This window comes from Sinohyriopsis cumingii, chromosome 6 (genome assembly GCF_028554795.1).
Source record: "Sinohyriopsis cumingii isolate HCF-2022 chromosome 6, ASM2855479v2, whole genome shotgun sequence".
NCBI classification, from domain to species: Eukaryota; Metazoa; Mollusca; class Bivalvia; order Unionida; family Unionidae; genus Sinohyriopsis; species Sinohyriopsis cumingii.
Genome location: NC_142966.1, coordinates 129232593 through 129259356, shown reverse-complemented (window position 1 = coordinate 129259356; position 26764 = coordinate 129232593).

Below are 26764 nucleotides of genomic sequence, written 5' to 3'. Positions count from 1 at the left end.
CCTATTGCTTTTCCTGGGAACAGATACTCAGTAATTAAATTTTAAATTAATTTTTTCCCCCGATCTGTAATTATTTACTTAGAAGCCCCGCTAAATCGTTACGTGTTTTCTACATGTACACTTGATTTTTTTTAATTACTTCACATGGGATATGATTGGCGAATACGAGTTCGACACAAAAAACAGAAAAGATAAAAACGAAACAACAGGAAAAAAAAATCCACCAGGAACTTGATATGTGCAATATAAAATATATCTTACCACATCCTTGATTATAAGGAAGAGCGAGCTGATTGCATCCAGTGTTTAAACAATGTGTACTTAATTTTCCTGTCTTCAGTTACATTTTTATTAAAGATTTTACTTTAGAATATAGGTACCACGCTGGTGTTTATAAGGATATTCCTCTGAACACAGCAACACTATTGTTTTCTTTATTCTTCCAAATACAATAATATTATATCAAAACTATTTGGTGTATCATAAGAAAAGGATATATAATATTTCGTATATAACAATTATATATATATATATATATATATATATATATATATATATATATATATATATATATATATATATATATATATATGGATATGGTCGTGGCCCACTCAAAACATTAGCATGACGAGATTCATTTAAAGCCCTCGCATTGACGGTATATTTCTCGCACTGGTGAATCTTTGATTAATATTAACTTCAAGTCATATCGATCTAACGCGGGACACCGTTTAACTCCGAATAAAAAAATTTCATGACCGGAAAGGTTTGGTACTGGATAACGTTGTCTCAAAATATTTACATTTCATGATGTGATATTGTAAATTATATCGAAATGTTTCAGTGCGAGTCATCCGATATGCTATTACTCTCTGTTTTGTTGCTGTAAATGTTATGCACTGACCTATGTCTGGAACCGAGATGATTTTATATTCATTAAACAAGTTTATGAACTAATCCTCAACCTGTTCCGGCATATCAGCATAAATTCTAATCATGATTATTATCTGCATTAATTAATTAGAAGTAGAAGTAGTGTATGTTTTATGACAGTTTAGATCCGATAAACGATGAGGCTAAATCATGAAATAGATACGATCATTGTGCATTTTCAATATCACTTGTCAATTTTCAAAAACGTTTGATCCTATAAAAGAAATGTTAAATATTAAACAGTACGAAGAAAAGAAAGGTGATATTGATTTAAGTGCGATAATTTTCTTTCTTATCTTTTACAGGTTTATTATCCAGTTACACGAAACTAACGTTAGCTGTCCAGATGATATATAAAGTTCTAACACATGTTATTTAGCTGCTCTGTTAACTTTGTTTTCTTACCTTAGTTTGTTTATCTCCGTCGTGTCGTCTCAGTCATGCTTTACACGTGCTAGAAAATGCTTTGAAAAAGAAGAAACCATTTTAGTCTGATATTGTTCAACGGAATTGTAGTAAAGTCAAAGAACAAAAACTTGAAGAGATATATAGCAAAAAGTATATCACTCATAAAGTACCTTAAAGCCTCTCCACATTTGATAAAACACCATGCAAAACGTTTTGATCCAGACACTCATACGCAGTCGAGCTTATAGGTATTAAGATGTAAACTATAGTTCGTTCCACAAAGCATGAAGAATTGTATCCCATCTGTAAGTCAGTAATTTTGTCTGGTGAGCTTCAGCTAAAAGTACCCAATAAATGTTGAAATGTTGTATAAATATAATTGGACGTGTCTTTAAAATTGCTAAATGACATGGTCGTGTAAAGCGTTTGGTATTTTGATTGGGTGGTTAAGTGATCATGGTTAGATTTATTTAATTTTTGACGAATGTCTTTGTTTGAAGGAAGTAAGATACACTTAAAGTTTTGTTGTAACTTGAAAAGACTCTTTAAAAATGTTCCGCATTGATCAAACGTACAACTCATATTGTACCCTTCTGGTTCAAATGATACGACCTTGTCGCATATGATCAAATGAGGACTTATAATTGAAAGTTAGAATCCATATCCCTAAACGATGCAAACTGAGAGTATGAATGTTGCATTTCAATCGACACATTGCGTATAATAATAATTATAGTAAGGCTTAAAATGTTACTAGTAGGAAAGAAATCCCAGTCGCCCTGTTCCAGTGAAAATACTAGCATATCGTTTGAGTGTGAGAGTATCTGTTAGAGGGAGTAATATATATTTTAAGGGTGTGAACACAATGACACAGATTAACAAGTGACTTAGGTACTGAATTATGCATAACATTAGCTTGCATGGGTAGGCGATGAGAAACATGTATTATTTTTGTCATTTAAAACCATGGATACTAATTTTAGAGTAAACTCTATCCCTAGCAAACTGAAAGGAGCACTATTCAACGAAAACAGAAAAGGAACTTGATGTGTACTTTTGTCTATTACGTTTTCTTCGGGTTGTTGAAATCAATGCATCTGTATAGGTAGGCCATACTTTAACTTTAAGAGCAATAATTTTCCTTTACATGAGAAATACAGTTCTGAAGAGAACGCATATGTACACATGTATTTTATAGTCATACCCAACTAAAGTACATGTATGGTCCAATGTCTCCGTTACTTAGAATGGCAACGTTTCTTTCGGTGATTATGTTACATCATACTGTGACGGTTGTAAATGGGATATCACATTATTTACAAAGAAGCAGCTAAAACCTTTCCACGTGTATCTCCATTGTTATTGGTAAATCTGATACATTTGTGTCTATCTTAGAGGCAGAGGCTGGCGACTATTCAATTCTTCAACGATATTAATCTTAGCCACCACTTATATTGTGGATAGTCTAATAGGATGATCAACAATGTTTTATGCGTAAACTGCATCCAAAATGCACCCATAAAGTATGCATTTGCTGCATTACTATAACGGTTAGGTACTTATCATGAGTCCTAACATTTGTTTCGTTATCTGAAACAAGATATGCCGTAATATTGTAACTTTCAAGTTTCAGTAAAGTTAGTAAGATTTGTACTACATTACAATTATCGAGGATAGTTATGTTATTCATGTATGCATAGTCCTAATGAAGGGTCGATGCTGTGGATAATATCTTAATAGTATTTTTAGTATCGGCCCGTGTTTTTTCCATGGCATTTAGTATATACAAACACCTGTCTAAATTTCTTTTCGGATGTTTGGTATGATCTTGTCAAATCAATTATCTAGAAGTAATAAGAGAAACAAAGAAAGGTAGAATAGTATATTCTACTGGCCTTAATCTGTCAAAACACAGATCTTCAGATATCATGTTGGTGGGGGTAATACTTTCATTTTCTCAGTTTACTTTGTAGGAATAAGGACACTTCTGATTCAAAATTGGAACTAAACAAGATATGTATAAGCAGAGAAGCAGCATCGGCAGAAATTACACCCAATGACAGAATTGCTCCATCTTTTTACAACGTCGCATCATTATGCATACCAACAAGTGGGTCTTTATAAATATGTATTATATATGCGTGAAATAAGCTCCGTTAGAGGGAATACTTGTTACTCTTTAGAAAACAAAACGTTTCAAAATATCGATTTAATTCTGTTCTAATAATACATTTTTGATTTTGTTGATGATTACTTTAGACTGAATTTCATTAAATGATGTGGGATTTAGAGTTAATAATGAACACAAAGACTGCATTTTTGCCACAACTATAATAAATACACGTATACATAGTATGTATGAGAATACATTTCAATTCATATTGCCACATTATTACCATATTCTGCAAGTAAAATAGTTTCGTCTAAATGGGATCGTATCATATGATATGCATACATGAGTGGTTTTAATTATATTATTATAACTGTTAAAAATGGAGTTTTCTTAATGGATGTGTGCTCAAATGTTGTGTAAAAGATCTGAATTTAAATCATCCTGTCCTGCGATATAATATTGAAAAATATTACATCATGCACTTATTTTTTTTATTGAATTCATTTTATAAATAATCACATTTCAATATGTGCCTAAATACATTTAACTAAAGCTGCTTAAAAAGAATATCATGAAAATAAATTAAATACTATTTCCCTTGTGGAAGAATGAATTTCATGCGATACTAATAATATTCAATGAAAGTCTTGAATGAACGGATAGCTGTGACAAAATAGTATGCGGCACGTGTTAATTGGATAATTCCACACTAGTCATTCTAAAAGTTCTTCAACAAATAACAAGATTTACCTTGGATCGCAATTATACCTTCTGGCATCACATAGTTATTTGTGTCTCTGGTAAGGTACATTATAGTTGGTAAGACTGTACCTTTTAAATCGAGACCGAAGTAAGAATAATAATAGTTAAGTCTTCACTCTCAGAATGTTATTAGACACAAGTTATTTTTCCTCTTAGCACTTCAAAAAAGTAATGGTTTTAATGTGGCTTTTTGCCATAATCGATTTGTCTTGATACCACTGCAGTATATAAATGTAATTGTTATAACACAGAGTGAAATAAATTAACATAATACTGTTATTTTAGCTTGGTCTTCTTTCGACGGTAAGCCTTACTCCCCATGCAAGGCGTAATAATTGTATCTAAATGTCATATGAGAAGGTGTATTAGGTAAATGTTTGTCATTAAAACAATATTTTAGATTCATTTGATATCTCCGTTTGCATTTTTGAAAGTTTGAATTGTACATTGCTTTTGTTTAATCATAAATAACTTTCAGACATTCAATTTAATTTTTCTTAATGAATTCTATGTATAGCTTGGTTGTAATGATTAGCATGCAAATATTTCATAATTTGTATTATTTGTCCTAAAATCCCCACCATATTCCCTGAACTGGTTAAAGGAAATACGGATTAAAACATGGTAAAAAATAAAATAAAATTTTACTTTGAACCTTGGTGTAGGAGACGACTGTTACAGGAAATACATGATATAAGAAATCTGTTTTAAGATCAACTCAATTCATTCATGAACTGAATTATTTCTGGCACATTTTTATTCAACAGTTAATAGTGGCGTGACAAATAATGTGAATGTAAACTCGCCATTCATATGCCACAATCATATATTATCTTTGTTTTTAATGGTGTTGCTACTGTTTTAAATTCTGAAGCTATTTATCATGTGCCTTTTGATCTTTGATGTCTAACCATAGCTACAAGGCGACATGAAGCTGACCTCACCATCTACTTACTAATGCACTTATATATAAAGTGTTATGAGAAGACTACTTGGAACAAAGTGGAGGCCAGCTTTAGAAAAATGATTCATTATTGTCACTGAGATTTTACACGTGGGATTTATTTGAGTACTTGTTTCCAATCATATCCCATTTATCTAAAACGGGGACTTTACTATATATGTTGGTGTCAGTGATACTTTATAGATACATTGCGCTTCTACCAAACTTCCAACAAAGTCTCCATTTCTCAAGAAAGTGTCTATCATGATCCAAAATAAGCTGTTGTACATTTTAAGCTAGCAATTATATCATACCAATCTCAGTCTGATCAAATATTTTGCCATAATTGTCTCGGTACATTCGAATCTGGAGGACAATTTTAATCGTATGTGACCAGTATAAATTGGGAAACTGCCTGATAGGGCAATTACATATGCTCTTTGTGTGTCTAACATTGAGAAAATTTTAAAAAAGAATGTTTTGTCTAGAGAAGGCTTAAAACTATATAATGTTTTAGTCAAATTGTGTGTGTCTGTGCTACAACGATACTAATCGTAATGCATATAATGTCCCTCAGTCAATATTGATGTTGGTACAGGATGAATTTAAGAAATGAAAGTGGATGACATAAATGTCTTCATCTAAATCATTATATTAACACAATTATTACTCTTTTTCCAGAATCTTTAAGATACTAGCAAAATTGAGTATTCTACCTATTTCACTATCAATTGCACGGAATTGGGTTTGTATTCAGTAAAAGGATCTTGAAAATTGATTTCAATGACTTATTTAGGTACAGGTGTTTATCGACAAAGCCTGTGCCAATAAACTTTAATTAAAAGTTGCACCCTGTGTATAGTATTTGCGATATCCAGCTATTGTATGATTGCAAATTACGTAGAAATGTCCAGAAATAAAAAAATGTCCACTAGAATCAGCAAAATTTTTTATTGTTTCATTCAAATGGGCCAAATTAATAAAAACGGATGGTACGAGTAATATCACTAATATAGATATAACCATTGTAAACAAAATATTTACACTTAAGTATATTTTAGGACCGAATATACAACATCCAGACTATTACGTTCCGATAAAACCATATATTGCACTGTTAAGGTGATACTATTTGTATTGTGGTAGATTTTAACTTTGTGATGTATCCACACACACACACACACACACACACACATATATATATATATATATATATATATATATATATATATATATATATATATATATATATATATATATATATATATATATATATATATATATATTGATGCCACTAAAACACTTATGTGTTCATTAGTACTTTCAAGACTGGACTATTGTAACTCAATTCTGTCTGGTTCATCTCAATATCTACTCCAGAAACTTCAAAAAGTTCAAAACACAGCTGCTCGGATTATACTTAGAGTACCACGATCAAAGCACACCTCCCCGCTGCTCTGTGCCCTACACTGGGTATCCATTCGATCCAGAATCAAACACAAAATGTGTTCTGTCTGCTATGTTTCACTGTTGGACTCTAGTCCAACATACCTATCCGATCTCAAACATGTGTACACACCAGCAAGATACTTACGCTCCTCCTCTGACAATCGTATACTCATTATTCCCACTATGAAAACAAAATCATATGGACAGTGTTCTTTTGCATGCTAAGGCCCAGCAACGTGGAATGAATTGCCCACTGAATTAGACACAAAGACACAGTGATCCCATTCAAGAGGGCTCTCAAAACTCACTTATTTCGACTGCAAGAACAAACTTAAAGATCTAATAATGTTTCTTACCTGAAATATTCTCAGCATGTTCTTTTTTATTTTTTAATGTTTTTTTTCTAATTTCATGGTGTTTGTTTTTGTAATGATGTTATTATATGTTTTTTTATTTTATAGGTGTTGTCTGATGTTGTAAAGCGCTTAGAGCTTCTAAAGACTAGGCGCTATACAAAGTCCTCATTATTATTATTATTATTATATGAAAACGTGGAGCAAAAGTAAACATGGCTAGTAAAACAAGAGATACTAGAACTTTGGTTCTGACGCACGATATATGACATTATTTTTTCATGAAGATAGTTTTCCGAAATTAAATAATTCGTTATTAAAAGACCACGATCATGTCACGTGTGTAAACGACTATATCGCAAAACCTATATATTAATATATATCGTTTGAACAGTTAGATACCTTTGAGAACGTACCTATATCTGATTTCAAATCAGATATTACACGTATCAATATGTTTTTAAATAGCTCCTTTTGGAAATGGTTGTGGGCAGATTGGAATCTGCCCACAACCAACGTCATCTTCATCTCCACTATTATCCCAAATTTCAATAAAATAAACATACATACTCGTTTCTAGATCTTAAATCTATTACAAACACCTATCTACTACACAAGTGATTGCCTTGCCTTTTTCATGTTTAAGTACTATTTATAGTGCATTGAATTGAATTGAATTATGTATATGAGTTACTTCCCATTGTAAACTAAGGCTTAACAGGCACAGCGAATGATTGACCCGGAAGTAATTCCTTTCATAGTTTCTTCCCGTTCTCATGTGAGGGATCTCAACTGCCCAGAACGTAAGTTGCAGGATGAAAAATCTGCCTATAAGGCGCCAACAGCCTTATATATATATATATATATATATATATATATATATATATATATATATATATGCAATATTTATTATTATAGAAGAAGTATTGAGCAGTTATAACTCTTAACATAACGCATTTTGAGTGATATCTTTTAAAATATCGTAATAACTGGCCTCTAGCCACGAATGTTTCATCTTTACTGTATACTAATTATTTTATTAAAAAAGGAAACAATATGTTCACTCCATGTACTGTCGACTGCACTCTCCAAATAATTCTTTTGCAAGGGGATTTAGAGTATCACACAGGTACAGATATAGTACAGTGAATGGTTCCAACACTCGGAGTTGGGGTGGGGTGCAGGAAAGATGAAATCGTGTAAAAAGGGCCAATAGGGAGCCAATTATTGCTGGTGGTAAATAATCCAATACCCCCGTTTTTCTTACTTAGCTATGTATATGAACATCGCTTTTGGGTAATAAACTTGACACCTGAATAATATCAGCTGTACAATCAATTACGTTGAAATGCTGCTGTCTTGATAGGACTTCACCACATTTATTTTAGTAAAGGAAAAACAATTTATGCATTGCATCAAAGTTGGACAGCAAGGGTTGTTACAGTTGCATCACATATGCTATAATTTTGTTACCTACTGGGACAACCCATGCAACTGTAAATTACTCTGTTAACTGTCAAGCATTTTTGTGCCAGATCCCATTGAAAATCTTCATATACCATAATAATTTTGCACAATGGACTTATCCAAATTATGATCATCTTATTAGAATCTAATAAAAGGTTAGCTTTGTACAGTTTGTTTTCAAACAGAATTGTACCTATTGATAACAAAAATTAAAAAATGCCAGTTTAAGCTTATTTGGCACTTACTTTAGACAAGTTTTCAAAATGGCACTATTACCTCCCTTTTACTTGGGAAGTAACTCAATGTTTAGTATGCTGGATGCATCATCGTTGGGTCGCCACTTTGAATCCTGTACCGATTAATTGGGTTGGCTGTTGTGGGTCTGAGACGGGTTTTAACATGACATCATTCCTGCCCAGTTAAATGGGTAGTGACTCAGTAGTTAGTATGCTGGATTCATGATCATTGGGTCGCCAGTTTGAATCCTGCCTCGATTCACTGGGGTGGCGGCTGTGGGTCTTGGAGCAAAGAACATGACACTCCTAGGCTTATCACTGAATAGTCAAAATGTGATCATGTGCCTTTAGGCACCATTGCCAGCCAATCAATTTGGGTAATTTAGGCCCTTAATTCATGGCAGATGAAGAAGGATTACTATCAGTAGTATTGGTAAGAACTAAGGTCTGACAAATAAACTAATATATTTTGCAGAGTCATTAGATCAAGAAAGACTGTGTTTTTCTTTTTTATTTTGATTCTTGTTCTTGTGTAAATAACTTCTAAAGATCTTTTGCTACATGTTTTATAAAACAGGTAGAGTTGCCAGATTGCAAATGCTGTTGTTTATTTATTTTTGAATATTTTATTAGAACTTTATGTTGACAGTGCAACCATGCCAACACCACATACATTCTTTATTTGGCACACCTGTTTTTATGTTCAGGGGCCCTCTTGGTACATCATGTAATTTAATTCTCTGTTTGACTCATTAAGTTTAACAGCCAATCACTATTTTAATAAAGTAACCTAGCACTTACCAATTTCATCTACTTCTAACCATTTACTGTTTTATCAAACGATCAAAACTTTGGTACTAATGAATTTCATCTTATACTTCCCTAGTCTTGGTCACCATGATGTTTGCTTTGTGTCTTCCTCACTGAATCCTTGGTCAAGGTATATAACTCCCATTGCCTAAGCACAATATAACCTTAATATGTTGATATGTCACACAACACTAATCAAATCTGATACATTTGCCTGCAATTACTATAGCTTGATGATGTACATTTACCATCATCAAAACTATACCGTAGAATAAATATGCTTTTCAGTGCAGCTTCAATGTTGTTGACGTTTTTATGTCTGTAATATTTATCCAAGTATACTTATATTTGAAGTAAAATCTATTCATGATGTTAATAACCTGGTGACTTGTCTTCATTATTGTTATACAGTGCAGCAAATTGTTGGCAGGTGTCAGTTTTTGTGTGCATTGTTGATGGGCTGTCTGTTGGTAAAATATCATGTCATTGTTTATTGGCCATGAAAGTCACATCCATGACATCACCTTTTGGCAAGTTGTTTAAGAAAATGATATGTGTTCAAGAACAACTTATCCTCAGCCAATTTGTCCCTGGATAGTTCATTCCTTAAGAATTCATCCCCTTGGGCGATTCATGCCCATGGCAAATGTATCATATTTAAATAGCATCTCAGGCATTTGGGTGCTGTGGACGTTAAATAATGATAGACGGATTATATTAATAACTGTTACTGACATATTCAGTGATTTCCAAATTATATTTAATATTGATAACAATAATAATAATAATATAATTATAATAATAATCATAATAATAATAAAGTATGTTCAATAATAGGAAAACGTAGATATAATTTTTAAACGTGACCAACAAATGGGTTCAAATGACTATTTGCTTTGGGCTTCATAAAAAAGCACCGTTTTCAAAATAATGAGAAGTTCCTTTATTATTTTTTTTTATTTCATATTTTCTATAAAAAAATCAAAATATATCTGGAAAGTAAGCATAAAATTCACGATACTTTAAAAATGAAATTTGGATCATGGTCTGAAGAATTTATATAATCTAGGTTACTACTCACATATTTGTAATTATTTATAAACGAGTGAAAGAGAAACTAGTTTAAAAATGTAAAAGTGCGAGTTTGTGCATTTTATAGAAAGGTTTATTTGCTATTCTCCCAGCTTTAAACTGCACATATAGAGAACTGACCATTATTTAAGACAGCTGTTTTCAGTGTTAATCTAAAATCTCCATACGGGAGTAGAGGTAATTAAATTACCGTTTCCATAGTTACACACTGAGGAGATAGAGAAGTTTACTACACCTATTATTCCCGAAAGGTGGATTGTAGGCCATGTAAGCTGCCTTCATTTCATGAATCCTACTAGTGTAGAATAGATTAAATAAACTTTAAATTGGCACGCGAATTTAGGGCACAGCAAAGTGATGTCTCTTTTGTAACCAATGTGTAACTCAATAAAGGATTATAATGACATGTACAATTATATGAATAACAATGTACGATCTTTCACGAGAGTAGCTAAAGATTGAAACTATTCAACGTATTTCATAAATTTCATTTTAAATAATCTCAAATGGAAGATTATGTTATGTGTATCACATGACAAAAATGATATTCAATAAAAAACGCAAAAATAGGTTACATAATTGACTTTAAATTACATTCGGATGCATTCGTCATTACACCTTCAAATCAGATGTCGTCATACCGTCGTTTGCTGTGTTATTGAGTGTTATTAAACAGGTGTAATATTGGAAAATATCATATGGGTATATTAATCTTAAGCGGAGCCAAAATCCGACATTAAAAAGTTCAATGCGTTACATACCTACGCACCCAGTCCATGGCTTTAACAAAAATCCGACAGCTTTGACCAAAATCCGACAAACAATGCTGGCGAGACAACCTCAAATTGCTGCATAGTTGTCCGTAATAAGGTGACGTCATACAATTTTCTTGTTTATGAAATTCCGTGCTATTACAAAAAATTGTGTTTTTGGTCAGTGTATGAATTCGTATATGCCTCTAATTGTGATAGGGTGCTGTTATACTCATAGCAGCTACGGAATCCACAAAACTGACACCACCAATAATATTCAACTGAATACAAGTTTTGTCGGCAGGGTTCAGGGCAAAACTCTTAGTGCTGGCTCAAGGCTTTGTAGTTATAAGGGGGTGATGGTATTTTCTGAGCTATTCCCTGATTATGCGTGACTAATTCGCGGAAAATCTTTTGAGATAAACATAAATGACACTTATTTTTTCCTCCATACATTTACGATGCTCTCAAAGGACCCTCATATTTAGGTAAAATTATGACCCTTACCGGGTGTTACTGAGTTGAAAAGATACCGATTGAAACTACGACTTACGCCAAGTACAATGTATAAACAACACATGGCAACTTCTAATGATAACATTTGGTGTTTTTATTTATTTACTTATTTATTTAGTTATCAGATCTCTTTGAGAACAAGAATGTAATTACCGATTATACAGCCCGCCTCTACGAAGCTTTTCGTAGTTCCCAACTGCCATGCATAAAATAAGTTAATGCCAAAGTGATCGTGACCTAAAACATGTTGGTCATTGTTACAGTGCATAACATTCATAAAACAATAAAGGACATTCCTTTTTCTTCTATCAAAGTAGCGGAACCATAATGAGTTGATAAAACACAAGTATATCTGTTCTGCTTTTTTGCAAACCATTGATAATAAAATCAGCTTCAGAAACTATTATTATTGTCCACCCTGGAAGAAAGATTTTACAAGGTGGAAATCACTGACTGTCAGTATCCATGGAATGACAACCAGTATGACAACTCTTACAAGTATAGTTCGCGCATCAGTAAATAATCTTGAGTAGCCACTGTAGCTGAAATACATGCCGTCCATTAATCGAATACCTCATATTCATTCACTGTATAATACACATTTTACTTACTAAGAATAACGTATCACAGTATAAATCGGGAAAGTTTATAACTGGATATGCATATTTATTTCTATTTTGAACTGTACTCATAAAGGTACTTCTGAGAACGCTAGTGTGTATACATCATGATGAAAGCTTATGTCGTCATAAGTTTTCATTCTTTGGTATTTATAAAAAAAAATAATTTGAAAACAATCAAAATAATAAGACTTTCCTTCACCTGTTGTTAAATTTAATATCTTATTGAAACAAACATTAAAATGTATCTGTAAAGTAAGCATTAAAAAATACGATACTTTAAAAATGAAATATGTGTGTCGGTCTGAAGAATTTATATATTCTTAGTTACTACTCAGATATTTTTAATTATTCATAAATGATTTAAAGAGAAACTAGTTTTACAATGTAAAAGTGCGAGTTTCTTTTGCATAATAAACAAAGTATCAGCTAGAATTATTTCCTTAAATTTTAAATAAGTATAAGAAATTATGAAGCTAAAGGAGATATGACATACTTGCATATGACGTACATCGGCATTTTAATTGGGACTAATGTCTTTCATATTATAGCTTGAGGGAGGCTGAAGTTCATTTCCTTATTGCTACTAGTAATTTATTTTCTCTAAATTATTTTCATGGCAACGAAAATAATCGTAATTTTCTGTTTACGTCATTAGATGACAGGTGGCATATGTACATGTAAGTCTGACCCTATGCTAGGGTAAATTAATGAAATGAGAGGATGGAAGGAAAACTGGAGGATTTTAGATGTATCTAATACCATTTTTAGGGCACGAAAATCTTTACTTCCATATTTTAACATAGATAGTGTCAAGCTTGCATCCACCACATTTGTAATAACCTTATTTTTCTAAGCTTGTATGCATATATGTATGGTTTAAAGGTACAGCAGCACTATCGTGACTATAAGCACAGATCAGAAGTTAAGCTCCAGAAGTGTAAAGGTGATTTTATGCTCCAAATTTGTGGGATATTTTGTGAGTTTAAAGTTTTACTCCCATACGATATTTTAACAAACGTAGTGTCAAGCTTGCAACTGCCACATTTGTATTAAATGCCTTATTTGTGTTTGTATGTATGCATGCATGAATAGGGTTTAAAGGCACGTTCGTGTTAATGTGTCTTTAAACCCTATACATGCATCCATACATACACAGACAAATAGGGTATTTAATAAAATCGACTTTGCAGTTTTGGAGCATAACTTTTAATCTGCACTTACAGCAAGGATTGTGTTAATCCTTGCTATAAGTGCATATTAAACGTTCTGTTCCAAAGCTGTACAGGCAATTTTAGTCTCCAATTGTTTTGGTGGCATAATGCAGCTGAAATGGCATTTTCACCACTCTGAATTACACTTTAAGCATAAATCATGTAATAAAAACAATAATAGAACTTTTGTTTTGATGAAATTTTGTGCACCAGTAAACCTGTCATACCAACCAATGGGAAGTGTCACTGTATACGATGTTTACTGGCTCATAGATATAGGTTATTGGCTGTGTATTAAACAATATTGAACCCAAGGCCATTTGGCACAGGATGCCTGAGCTTGTGAGGGCATTCTGTACCACATTAATGATGGCCAATATTTATTTGTACTCTGTCCTTTTTTATTATATACTTAAAAACAAGCATATTTACTGAGTATTAAAAGATATTGGGCCCTCATTCATGTGGAGTAGAATGACCTCGTTAGCTCGTGCATCCTGCGCCACATGACCTCTGGTCTAATATTTTTCAATACACAGTCGGTAACCTATACATACGTGTCTCAACAAAAGTCTGCAATACTGGACATATGTATAAGAGCAAAACTTTGTGGCTCACTACATTCTTAAGTAGTGCAAAAAAGGGTATTTAACATTGTGCACCACATAAAAATTGCTTTCAGTGTCCAGTGGTTGGGTGAGAATATGGAGGAGGGGAATAGAGGAGGGTAGAAATAAATAATATATCATGCAAAGTACAGAAATTTGCTGTCTGGCAAGGCCTCTGAACTGCAGCTGAATTTTGTTCCCATCTTTAACAAAAAATATTTGCACAATGAATGAATATGACATTTTCTATGGCTAAATATCTGAACTGGAATATCATGTATCCTTAAAGAGATCAGAAAGTAATATTCTGAGATTCCATGTTGTCTTTTTTGTGTAGCAACAAAATATATCAAACAGAACTGACTTTATTTTTATCAAAGATTATTGTAAACACTCTATTTAACAGGATGCTTTGCACTTTATTTCAGCATTTGTCATCCAAATACTAGTTATCTGCGTGGTTGTGACTCTTTTGAGTTGCTTTGGGTTACATGTAAGTTACCCTCAATGTGCAAATGTGGTTTGTAAATGATGTTGTGTGCTTCATTTTATATCCAGGTCATGGAGATTCTATAGTTAAATGAAAACTTTTGTTCATTTTGACAAATGTTGTCCTAGTATTTATAATGATAAGTAATACATACAAAATACAAGTTCAGTTTATCACTACCAAACCTAGACGATCAAGACTGTAGGATAGCTATCTGAATCATTTATATGTTGATACCAGTTTATACATGTGGAAATATGATGAGATTCTTGGTTAGTCTGATAAATGAGTCCCCTAACCTGTACTGCTTCTGATGGACGGTTTAGGTAACATTCATTAAATCAAACGTTTGGTGCAGACAACTCTCTCCACAATGCATCAGCGTACATTTTAGACACTTGTATTTGATAACAGCCGTATGTAGCCACAATACTTAAACTAATCACATGATGGTAGGGTTGTGTTATTCCACGTGGATTTACAAATTGTTAAACATAGGATCTGATCCAAAATATGTTGTAAAAATCGCCAAATTGACCCTTTGACTGACAATAACTCAACAGCCAGGAGCAAATGCCTACAATGTACACTCATGTGCTGAAGACAGATTAATATGCTCCAAATTGCATGATTTAACGAATAGGGGACACCAGACTCAAAGTGTCCATCAGAATCGATACAGGTTCGTCTGCTGATTTATCCGACAAAAACGTGATGTACAAGTGGATGAATATCGTGCGATGGAATAAGCATATCAATCATGTCAAAAAAACCATACCTTTGGCAACTTAATAAAATTAGAAATAATAGAAACATAATTATGTTCCACAAAAGTTATTTTTCAGCAAATTTTGACTCTTGCAATATGTTATGGATTGAGTCTACAAATACAAACCTACAAAAAGCTGTTAAAGTTTTCGTAATTATGCTTGATATTCTATTCAATACATTTTTTGAAAATCTTATCGCTGATGAATACCAGAGATGGTTTCAACACTCTGCAGTTAAAAAGAAGAAATGGTCTTGAATTCCTGGAAATTCTTTTCGGACAGTAAATGCCAGACCCATCGAGGGACTCTTCTTTTCTTTTGCTTTTTGTTTTCCTGTTTTCATATAATTGGGCTCTGTTGTTTAATACTGAGAACCACTTTTATCTGAAAATAGGACACGTGATGAAGGTCTTTTTGAACATGATACAACAATATTTTGAATAGCAGAATGAAATAGGTGCTGAAACTATAAATGTTACTATTACATTTCCTTCTGCATTTATTAACCATGATGATAGTATATTGTGTAATGTGTATATTTGATAAAAATATATATTAATTTGGTAGATGACCTTTCAAAAGATCCGTGTAGATAAACGTGACAGAAACATGGCGAAAAACATCAGGTGATGAACCCAAGAGCGCGGATCTAACATCCCCCGGTTACTCCATCAAATCGTTCCCCTACCACTCCAGCGGAGGTTGAATTGCTGTCATAGCATAGAACTCCATGATCAATCATCTTAACCACACTACATTTCATTTTCTACCACACATCGTTTCAACTAGTCCAAACCACACATACACTGGAACAACGGTCAGTCCATTTTTTCGACCTTCAATCGCCGTCCTCCTAGTAGAAAAAATAAGCTGACTAAATATATCTTTTTGGAGCAGTTTCCGAATCTCCTGGAGTACGGAAATTCGATAGGTGGCAACCTGATTATTCTTGTAGATTTCAACTTTCACTTTGACTGTCCTGGACCATTCATTCACATAAAAACTCCTAGATTCCATGCACGTTTTCAACCTCAAACAGTCAGTTAGCCAACCCACCCATAAACAAGGTCACATTTTAGACTGGATTCTTCATAGACCTGATGCTAATATTCTACAGTCTTCCCTGGTGTCACATGAACTTGCATCATATGCCATCTCGATGTATCAGTCCCTAATCCTCAAACTTTATTTTCTTTTAAGAGAAACCTCCGTATGATGAATAGAACCCACCTAATGCATGGCATGCAAGCAAACCTAACAACTTTGGTACCTTCTACAGCAAAACAAACAAAGATAACTGCTTGCATTAATTACTTGACAAATATGTCCAGCACCAAGTGCAGGGTATCAATTCAGCAGTGTTCTCCGTGGTATAGCAGTACGAGGAACCAGATTCGCACGACTAAAAGAGGATACCGTAAGGTTAAGAGGCTTTCACCTTCCAACAGACTCACTATTCATAAGCAAATCTATGAAGTCGCTAAAAAGAATGTCACAAACATAGTCCATGCAGCGAAATCAGCCCAATATAGTACTAAGATCACTGAGAGTTCCAGCCACAAAGAGCTCTTCAAGATTACTAACAAGCTAATGTCAAGGAACAAATGTACACCACTTCCAACTACCTTCTCTCCAGCCGATCTTCGGGACCTGTTTGAAATATTCTTCCGTGACAAAGTACAAACCATTAGAGATAAACTTGACAACACAATTTCAGTTGACACATCATCGCCATACAATTGCGATACAGAATTTCAGCGGCAACATTTAGCAGCATTTGGACCTGTCTCTATGGGCTTAGTATATGCGATCATGATGACGAGTGCCCCAAAGTCATTTGAACTTGAGCCGATTCCGACATCACTGCTGCTTGAGTCCTTAGATCCAACATTGTCTTCACTAAGTGATGTTATTAATACCCTTCTGAAAGTAGTTAATGACCTCCTCTCTGCTTTGGATAGTGAAAATATTACAGTACTCACCCTCCTTGATTTGTCTGCGGCATTTGACACAATAGACTATGATATATTACTTCACTATTTACAGCATGTATTTTGGCATTCAAGATATAGCCTTACTATGGTTCAAGTCATTCTTGGTCAACAGAATACAAATTGTGTTCACAAATGGAAAACACTCCAACCCAGTTGATCTATGTTTTGGTGTTCTTGGACCTGTTCTCTTCATTCTATAAACTCATCTGCTATCAAGGGCCATATATCGCCATCCAGCGCGTCACCAGTTGTACGCTGATTACACCCTAATATTCAAATCTAGACACCCAACTGAAGTTGATGCTACCACCCAAGGCGTAGAGAGGTGCATTTCAGATGTGAAATCATGATGAAATTAACAAGCTGCAGATGACTGATGATGAAACTGAAACAACACAAAAACTTTCTCATTTACATCCTTAACCTCAGGCAATAGGTAGATGTTACTCTCGAAAGTACTCTCTCATTGCACCAACATGTCATAAACATATGCAAGGATGTATATCTGGTCCAGATTCCACTGTTTTCTGATACCTTCTTTAACAGAGTGCAACATACACCATACTAATCGGTTCCAATTTATAATGTTTTTGGACAGTTATGGTAGCAGGAAACACGAGAAATCATCTTTGAATTATTATTCTCTTATTTTTTTTTAAAATATGATTCGCAAAATTAGCTGGAACGATGTGTTCCATGCTCATTTAATACCTGTCAAGGTCCTTCTTTCTTCGAAAAGGATATGTTTCAGTTTTATTCAAAAGGAGATATCAGTATTAGTAAACAACATACATTTTTGTCGCAAGAAGAGATTCAATAAGTATGTCCAATCATCGACACCTTTCAAAATATTGCTGCTCTAATTTCTTGAAATATTTAAAAACAACAATGTTTTGGTGACAAATTACAGTTAGGTGTAAAATGGCAGAAGGTATTTTGAAACAGCAAGAAACAATACATAATGGCTAGGATACCTATCTGTGAAAATGCAGGTCCAATGTTAGCACTGTTTCTCCTTACTCCGACAGGATTGTTTTTGTCGATACTTAATTTTCTTACTGTAAAAATTATACTTCATCATTTGAATATAAGGAAGTCAATTGGTTTAAATTACAACTTGCAAGCTTATGGTGTCTAAGACATTAGAGTTGTCGGACAGGTGGAATTATCCATTTTTGAGCACATTTCATTTCATTTAGTTTATTACAACTGTTTCATTTAAATCTATGCATATGGACTGCTGAAAAGGCAGATATCTCAAACTTTTGTATTGTCTGCTAAATAGCCTTGTCTTAATAATGCTACCGTATTATATGAACAATTTCATGTTAATTTAACATCTATTAATTAAATCATTTCCATCACTTTTTTCATATGACGTCTGTCTCAGTGACTTTATTTATTTACTTTTGCTATTACTTTCTTTCCTGGGTCTTCGTTTCCCCTCTCATCAATGTGCCACAATAAAAACCGGTCAGCATCTATGTTCTATGCAACATCGACAACGAGGATGCAGACACTTTTATAAGTTACCATGATTTATTAGCATGTCAAAATGTAAGCACTGCAATCAATAAGTTTTCCACCGATTGTCAGCTTCATGAATTTTCTCTATTTTTATCCAACGGATAATCATTTAATATGAATTATTTGCCAGGTGATAATTTATTCACTTATTAATTCATATATTTAAAATGCTTTATTCCTTAATGATCGAAATAAGTCAAAGATAAGTATTATTACTGTTATTATTAGTACTACAGGCACGTTTACTACTACCATTGCTACTACTACTATTAGTATTAGTATTAGTAATAATAGTAGTACGCTATTACTATTATTTGTATTATTGTTATAATGACGTTATTATTTTTATTATTGATATTATTATTATTATTATTATTATTATTATTATTGGCAATAGTAGTAGTAGTAGTAGTTGTAGTAGTAGTGTAGTAAACTTAGCAGTAAGCCTTTAAACCTTTCAATAGGTATAGAAGCAGAAATAGTTGTATCAATAGCAATAGCATTATAACATTTATTACTATTTGCAATACTCATACATATACTACTCAAATCAGTAACAACAGCCGCCACTACAACAACTATGCTGTACCACTGCGACTGCTTCTGTCTAACGTTCTTTTCGTTACTGCACATACTGGTATATGCATATATTTATTCAGAAAGAATGATGGCTGATGGATGAAAATTACGTTATTGGCCAATAATCTGCAGAAAAATGGAGCTTAATGTTTAATAAAGTATAAATTGCCCACATTATGCTTGTGCATGCAATCTGACTATTTTAGTGTTAAATTGCTTTATTACAGAAAGTAAAATCTATAAGGTGAAAGATAAGAACATCGATGGCTTTTAATGTTATTCTTCTTTGAATATACAACAGTTGTAAATAAATGTGAATTTATGGATATTTGGAGCAAAGTCATCATCATCATTGGCGGCTCAGTCTCGAGAGACCATGCGATAAGCGCTCTTGGGGTGTCGTCTCTCTCTATAGTTTTGGCAAAGTCTGCTGCGGTTGTGCAGGCCTAATTGCAGTTTTTGCAGACGTACTGGGAAGTTTGATTTGCTGTGGTTGCTGCCGCGTTCTTCTTTCTTTCACGTTTCTCTGCCTCCAGCTTTTCCTCACATCAGCGACTGCTATGTCCTTAGGGACCGTCTGTCTCGGTCCTCGGCCTGCACTTCCCAGCCATCGGGTGAAATGTCGCTTGCCTTCATGACCCTCTTGTACACATCCTAGAAACGGAGTGAGGGGCAGCCGACACTTGTGGTGACATTGACCAGCTATCCAAAAAGGATGTACTTTGGCAACCTCCCATCCTCCATGTGTCGAATGTGTCCCAGGTATCGACTACGGCGTTTGCTTCGCAAGGGGTACATCATGGGGATACTTGTACGCTGTAGGGTATCACTGTGCGAGACGCGGTCTTGCCAGCTGATTTTCAGGACGCGTTTCTAGCACCGTATATGCTTCACATAGGTGCTCCAGGTCTCACTTCTCACTTCCATGGTAGACTTGGATCTTGGTGTGCTGTCAGTGCATTGTTGTCACACACCCTCTTCGTTAGTCGTACCAGGATGGTGTTTGCCTTTCTAAGCCTTCTGTCTGGCTCCACATCGAGAGAGAGAGAGTGTGTTGCTGATGATTGACCCCAGGTAAGTAAAACTGTTGACTGGTTCCAGGGAGACACCATCGATGTTGACGGCAGGGGCAGTGGTGGCATCTTGCACGTTGATATTTGTCTTGTTCAGATTGATGGTGAGCCAGAACTGCTTGCAGTTATCAGCGAAACGATCTCAAAGTCTCTGGAGTGCATCCTCAGTGTGGGTCACAAGTGCCGCCTCATCCGCAAGGACCATCTCCCTGATGAGCACCGACCTCACTTTGGTCTTCAAGAACAGTCATGCCAGGATGAACAGCCTCCCGTCGGATGTAGGAGTTGCCGAAGGAAGTCGTAGTTGATACCTTACCGCCTTAGGGACCCCACTCCGGTTTTCTGTCTGGGTTTACTCCCGTAGCTTTTTCTTCTCCAGACGATCTCCACAAGGCAGCGGAGCCATCAACCAATGGCTGAGACTTGGTGGATTTGGCATCAGAGTTTCCTTCTCCAATATAAACTACATGACAGGGCTAGCGAGGTGCATCTGCTAGGGTTTGGAGTCAGAGTTATTATTTCTTTTAGGCTGGCGGTCAGCCAAGGCTAACAAGCCCTATCTGCCCTCCCAGTTATACTGCTGGGTACTCGGTCGCACCACACAGTACGCTCTGTGGAAACAGGGAGCTTCGCATGAAGGTGCTGCCGTGGACTTAATAGTGTAGGGAAGGCCATATACAAGTAACCCCCTGCCCAGCAGAGCCAGACAGTGGTCAAGCGGCGATCACTACACCTGGAAAGGAGAGCCTATGAGAGACGCTTCACTTTCCTTTGGGAAGAGGGACGTCTAGCCGAGACCTTGCACACACTCCGTCTAGAGCGTACGACTAAGTTTTAATGACACAATATAAACTATTAATTATTCAGAAAGTAGAGACTCTTGGCTAAACGTACCCATTTATCCAATGTATATAAAACACGTAGATGAATCACGACGGAATAAAATGTAAAACGAGGCTAAAGAACAGAAAGAATATTAAAGTAGGAGAATTGTAAGAAGGGTTTCCGATTGCTACTCACCATCGTTACAAGTGTTATTGAGTGTTAAATTCCGACATCCACAATTGTCCTAGATTAGTGCAGGCAGTCACAACTTTCCTTGTTTGGTGCGTGGGAGTCGCGTTGGATAAATGAGAGAGACGATATTTGAAATCATGTAGTAATATTTGGTAGAGTTGCGTTACGTTTACTTATAAAATTTATATCTGTATTTGACTGTTTCCATTTCGTCAAGTTCAGTAAATAGTTTCTTAAATATTCCTAGCGTGCCAAGTTATACTGAAAGTAACCATTTAAGACACAGACTGTTGACGTTTTAAGAACTTTATAATTATATTATTACAATATTTTCACATTATTATTCCTTATCAGAATTCTGCTAACAGGCCGATCCAGAGAAAATGGCATACACGTACCCCTTTACAGAATACTGATAACATGCAGATCCAGAGAAAAAAATAAAACGCAATTGTTTCCATATCGAATTCTTTTATTAGACAGATAAAGAGAATGGGTTATCATATCATTTCCTATATATTTACTCAGTACGGAACTATACCAAAGGAAATGATACTTAAATATTTATTTCTCAGATATATACATCTTATTTACAACTTTTTTTAACCAATATATGTGAACAAATGTACAAATTAAATTTGATGGAGCACGTCTGGCACGCAAATATTTATATTATTGAAACAGGCCATGAGAATTGATCACCAAGGTATCACCTGCTTTCATATTTACAAAATACAGAACTAAATTCCTTATATTAAAATGGCTTTTTCTCAGATATAACCATTATATTCATCTTAATAAAGCACGCAAACATCAAACTTGATGTGTTTGACTAGCTAATAAATACAAAAAATACGTTAAGTACATGATTTCTTGGTAGGAAAAGGAACGAATATGAACTGAACACCGCCAAATGTTTGTACATCAAATGGTGTCTTATGTTAGATTGTAGAGCGCTTTTATACGTCCACTTGTTTCTATATTTAGGTAAAGACCTATGATATCATATAGTGACTCAGTAAGTTATGATTGGCTTGGAACTATAGAGTTATTGAACTGGCGTAAAATATATAACTGTATTTAAAAATGTTTCAAAACTATTTGACTTCAAATTATACTTTCAGATATTTGCCCTTATTGTACAAGTCTTCATGCAATTCTTCATTCCCCCACCACTCTTGCATTTTGGTAAAAATGAATACCCGGACAAATATATTAAAACCGTTCAATTCTGCATACATTTTTATAGCATTTTTATCCCTCAAATTTAAGTAGTAAGTGATGATGCTGAGAATCTGTGTTGCCATTTTAGAGAAATGTATAGTTAAATCCTTATATATATAATGATATTGTATTTTCACTGACTGTTTGAAAGCCAGTCTAATTAAACCCAAGATTGGCTAAGGATCCCTATCGATTTAGTGTGGCTAGTTCTGCAGGTAACACTGGTCAACAGTGAAATCATTACTGACTTGAAAAGGCCCTAATCTGTAGTATTTTGGTGTGCCGAACACGAATATAACCGTGAAAAATTTGTATTGGCTCTCGTTTTGAAGATATTCATATACCTCATTTTCTATGTTTCACTGTGTAAATTTCTCCAGTAGGACTGCAGCAACATCCGGAATAATGATGTAACATTGCATAATACCATCATGCTCACATCATCCACAGTTGATTGCATCATTTTCTGATGCAATGCAATACTAATGCCATGCGGCTGCTGAAGTAAGTTGACGTCAGCAGTGTACTATACATGTGTAGGCCTATTATACTAATGCCAGGCGGCTGCTGAAGCTGACGTAAGCAGTGTACTATATAAAGCCCAATCAGATAGGTTCAGCATTTAAAATATTTTAGACGTTGTGCGAGACAGTTCAAGCTACTGTTACATAAAACTTATTATTTTATCCATTTACGTACAATAAAGAACAGTAATGCCTCGAAAGTGTGTTAATACCGCGGACAATTTTTGCTATATTTGTGGGGAAGTGACATTTGCCAACCAGAAGAAAAGTATCAATTCTCAAGTGAAGAAGGCATATCATCTTTACTTCGGATGCAAGGTTGGTGACCAAGACAAGCCTTGGGCTCCGCATATATGCTGTGCTACATGTACAACACAGCTTTCACAGTGGTTGAATTGCAAAAGGTCATCAATGCCGTTTGCAGTCCCAATGGTGTGGAGAGAGCCAAGCAACCACCTAAATGACTGTTACTTCTGCTTGGTTCCTCCTCTTTCCGGCGGAATAACGAAGCGAAAGAAGTCGAGAATAGTCTACCCAAACATTCCGTCTGCATTGAGACCAGTTCCACATGGTGAGGGACTTCCTATTCCAGAACCTCCAGCAGAATATTCTCTTGATTCATCTGACGAAGACAAAGGTGAGTCGACCTGTTCTTCTCCTGGTCCATCAGCATGCAGTGATCCAGATTTTCACTGTGGTGCATCATCAACCCCACACAGAATAACACAGGAAGAACTAAATGACCTGATTCGTGATTTGGACTTATCAAAGAACAAGGCAGAATTGCTAGGATCAAGACCCCAACAATGGAATCTTCTAGAAGAAGATGTCACAATTACTGCATATCGAAAGCGCCACCAGCAATTGGAGCCTTTCTTCAGAAAGGAAAGTAATCTGATATTCTGTTCCGATATTGAGGGTCTCATGAATGCTTTAAAAATCACTTATGACCCACAAGAATGGAGACTATTTGTGGACTCTTCGAAACTGAGTCTCAAGGCTGTGCTTTTGCACAATGGAAACATTCTTCCATCTATTCCAGTAGCGTATGCTGTCCACATGAAAGAGACATACGATAACTTAAGGCAGCTACTGAATTCCATTGAGTATAACAAGTACAGCTGGCACCTCTGTGGTGATTTGAAGGTAGTTGCCCTTTTAATGGGACTGCAGCAAGGATATACAAAATACATGTGTTTCTTATGCGAGTGGGATAGCCGAGCAAGGGAAATGCACTACATGAGGAAGGAATGGACTCACAGGCAGAATGTAGCCATTGGAGAGAAGAATATCCAACACCCAGCTCTGGTTGAGGCTCAGAAAATCTTGCTACCACCCCTTCACATCAAACTAGGTTTGATGAAGAACTTCGTGAAAGCCATTGACCGGACTTTGCCAGCATTCCGATACCTGCATGAAAAATTCCCTCGACTCAGCGAAGCAAAGATTAAAGAGGGAGTTTTTGTGGGTCCTCAGATTCGAGAGCTTTTCAAAGATGACCGGTTCAACAACTTGCTGGAAGGTGACGCGAAACAAGCATGGAATGCTTTTCGCCTAGTTTCTACAAACTTCCTCGGAAATGTTAGGGCAGAAAACTATAAGGAACTAGTAGAAGACATGTTGATGAAGTATAAGAAACTTGGCTGCAATATGTCTCTAAAGATTCACTTCCTTCATTCCCATTTGGATTTCTTTCCTAGCAACTGTGGTATTGTTAGTGATGAACACGGCGAACGTTTTCATCAAGATATCGCAACAATGGAACAAAGATACCAGGGAAAATGGTCCACTACAATGCTGGCTGACTACTGCTGGACACTCCTCAGAGATGCTCCCGAACAGCTGTACAAGAGACAGGCGAAGAAATCTAAGATGTAGTCAATGACTTGATTTTTTATAGGTAGGCTATTACAGTTGACCTTTTACTATTGGAATGCATTTCGTTATGTAAACATTAATTTCTTGCAGATTACAAAAAAACTAGAGCCAATTTTGCAATTTGACTGTCATATTCGTGTTCAGCACATAAAAATTGATAAGAATTGACTAATTTTATTTCAGTAACATGACTTTTGTAAAAATTTGTTGTCCAGTGTAACATGTAGCCAAATTTAGCTATTTACTACGAAGTTCTTCGTCATGACCATTAGTAGAAATACTAAACAGACACCACCGTTTGGCAACATTTTCGCTTATCCAAACATTGCACGTAGGTTATAATTTCTATATTCATAGTTTACATCTATAACATGTAGGCATAAACCAAACTGCAGTTAAATCTATGTTTATCCAAACTTTGGATAGTGTCTCCAATGTATTTATGTATAACTGATATGGCAGTTAATAGCCAAATTATCGCTAACTGTATGAATATCCCAATTAATATTTTTACTTCATTGTCTTTTTCCATTACATACATGTATGTCTTTTATGCAGGAACTAAAGTTTGGTTCGAAATATGCTTAGCCAAGTTTGGCTAGTCATTGCGATGCCTTTCTGTATAAACCACATGGATACGAGCAATCACAATTTGGCTTACAGTATGATTATCGATATTTTTCAATCACCATGATTGTCTCTTTCCATAATGTTCATGTATAACCTTTAAACAGAGACCAAATTTTGAACAATGGTATGTTGAACCCAACTTTGGCTACCGGCTGCAATGTTCATTTCTTTTTAAGCGACATGTATGACTAGTATGATCCTGATCATGGCTGAATGAATGTCCAGTTAAATCTGACTTGCCACAGGGTAATTCTATGCAGTAAATTTAACGTTGACAAAAGCGAATTTATATAATAAACTCCAATGTTCTAAAACATGCACTGACTGAAATTACTGGCATACGAATCATCAATAACTTTCATTTATGAATTATCATGATCAATCCTATATTTATCAGAATAGACATGTCCTTGATGTTATATTCTCTGTAGAGAAAATCATGAGGTCAACATTTTCTGGCTACACATGTGGTTAAAACATGTGATTTTAATTCCTCACCAAAGAGATAGGCACTAATATCTGTAATAATGTTTCCAAGCACAAATCTGTAAAAGGTCTGTAAAATCCTGCAGTGAAATATATTCTTGATGTTTTTCATTTACAAGTAGGTTAAATCTCCAAATGGAAATATTTACACAAAGTATACTTTCATTAACAACCAATCATGGCCAGCCAAAGCACATAAACAATACATTTTAACTTCACCCATGTATAGGCTGGTTTCCATTATTCCACTTCATTAGTATGTGAACTTCATTTCAGAAAATCAGTAAGAATATTAA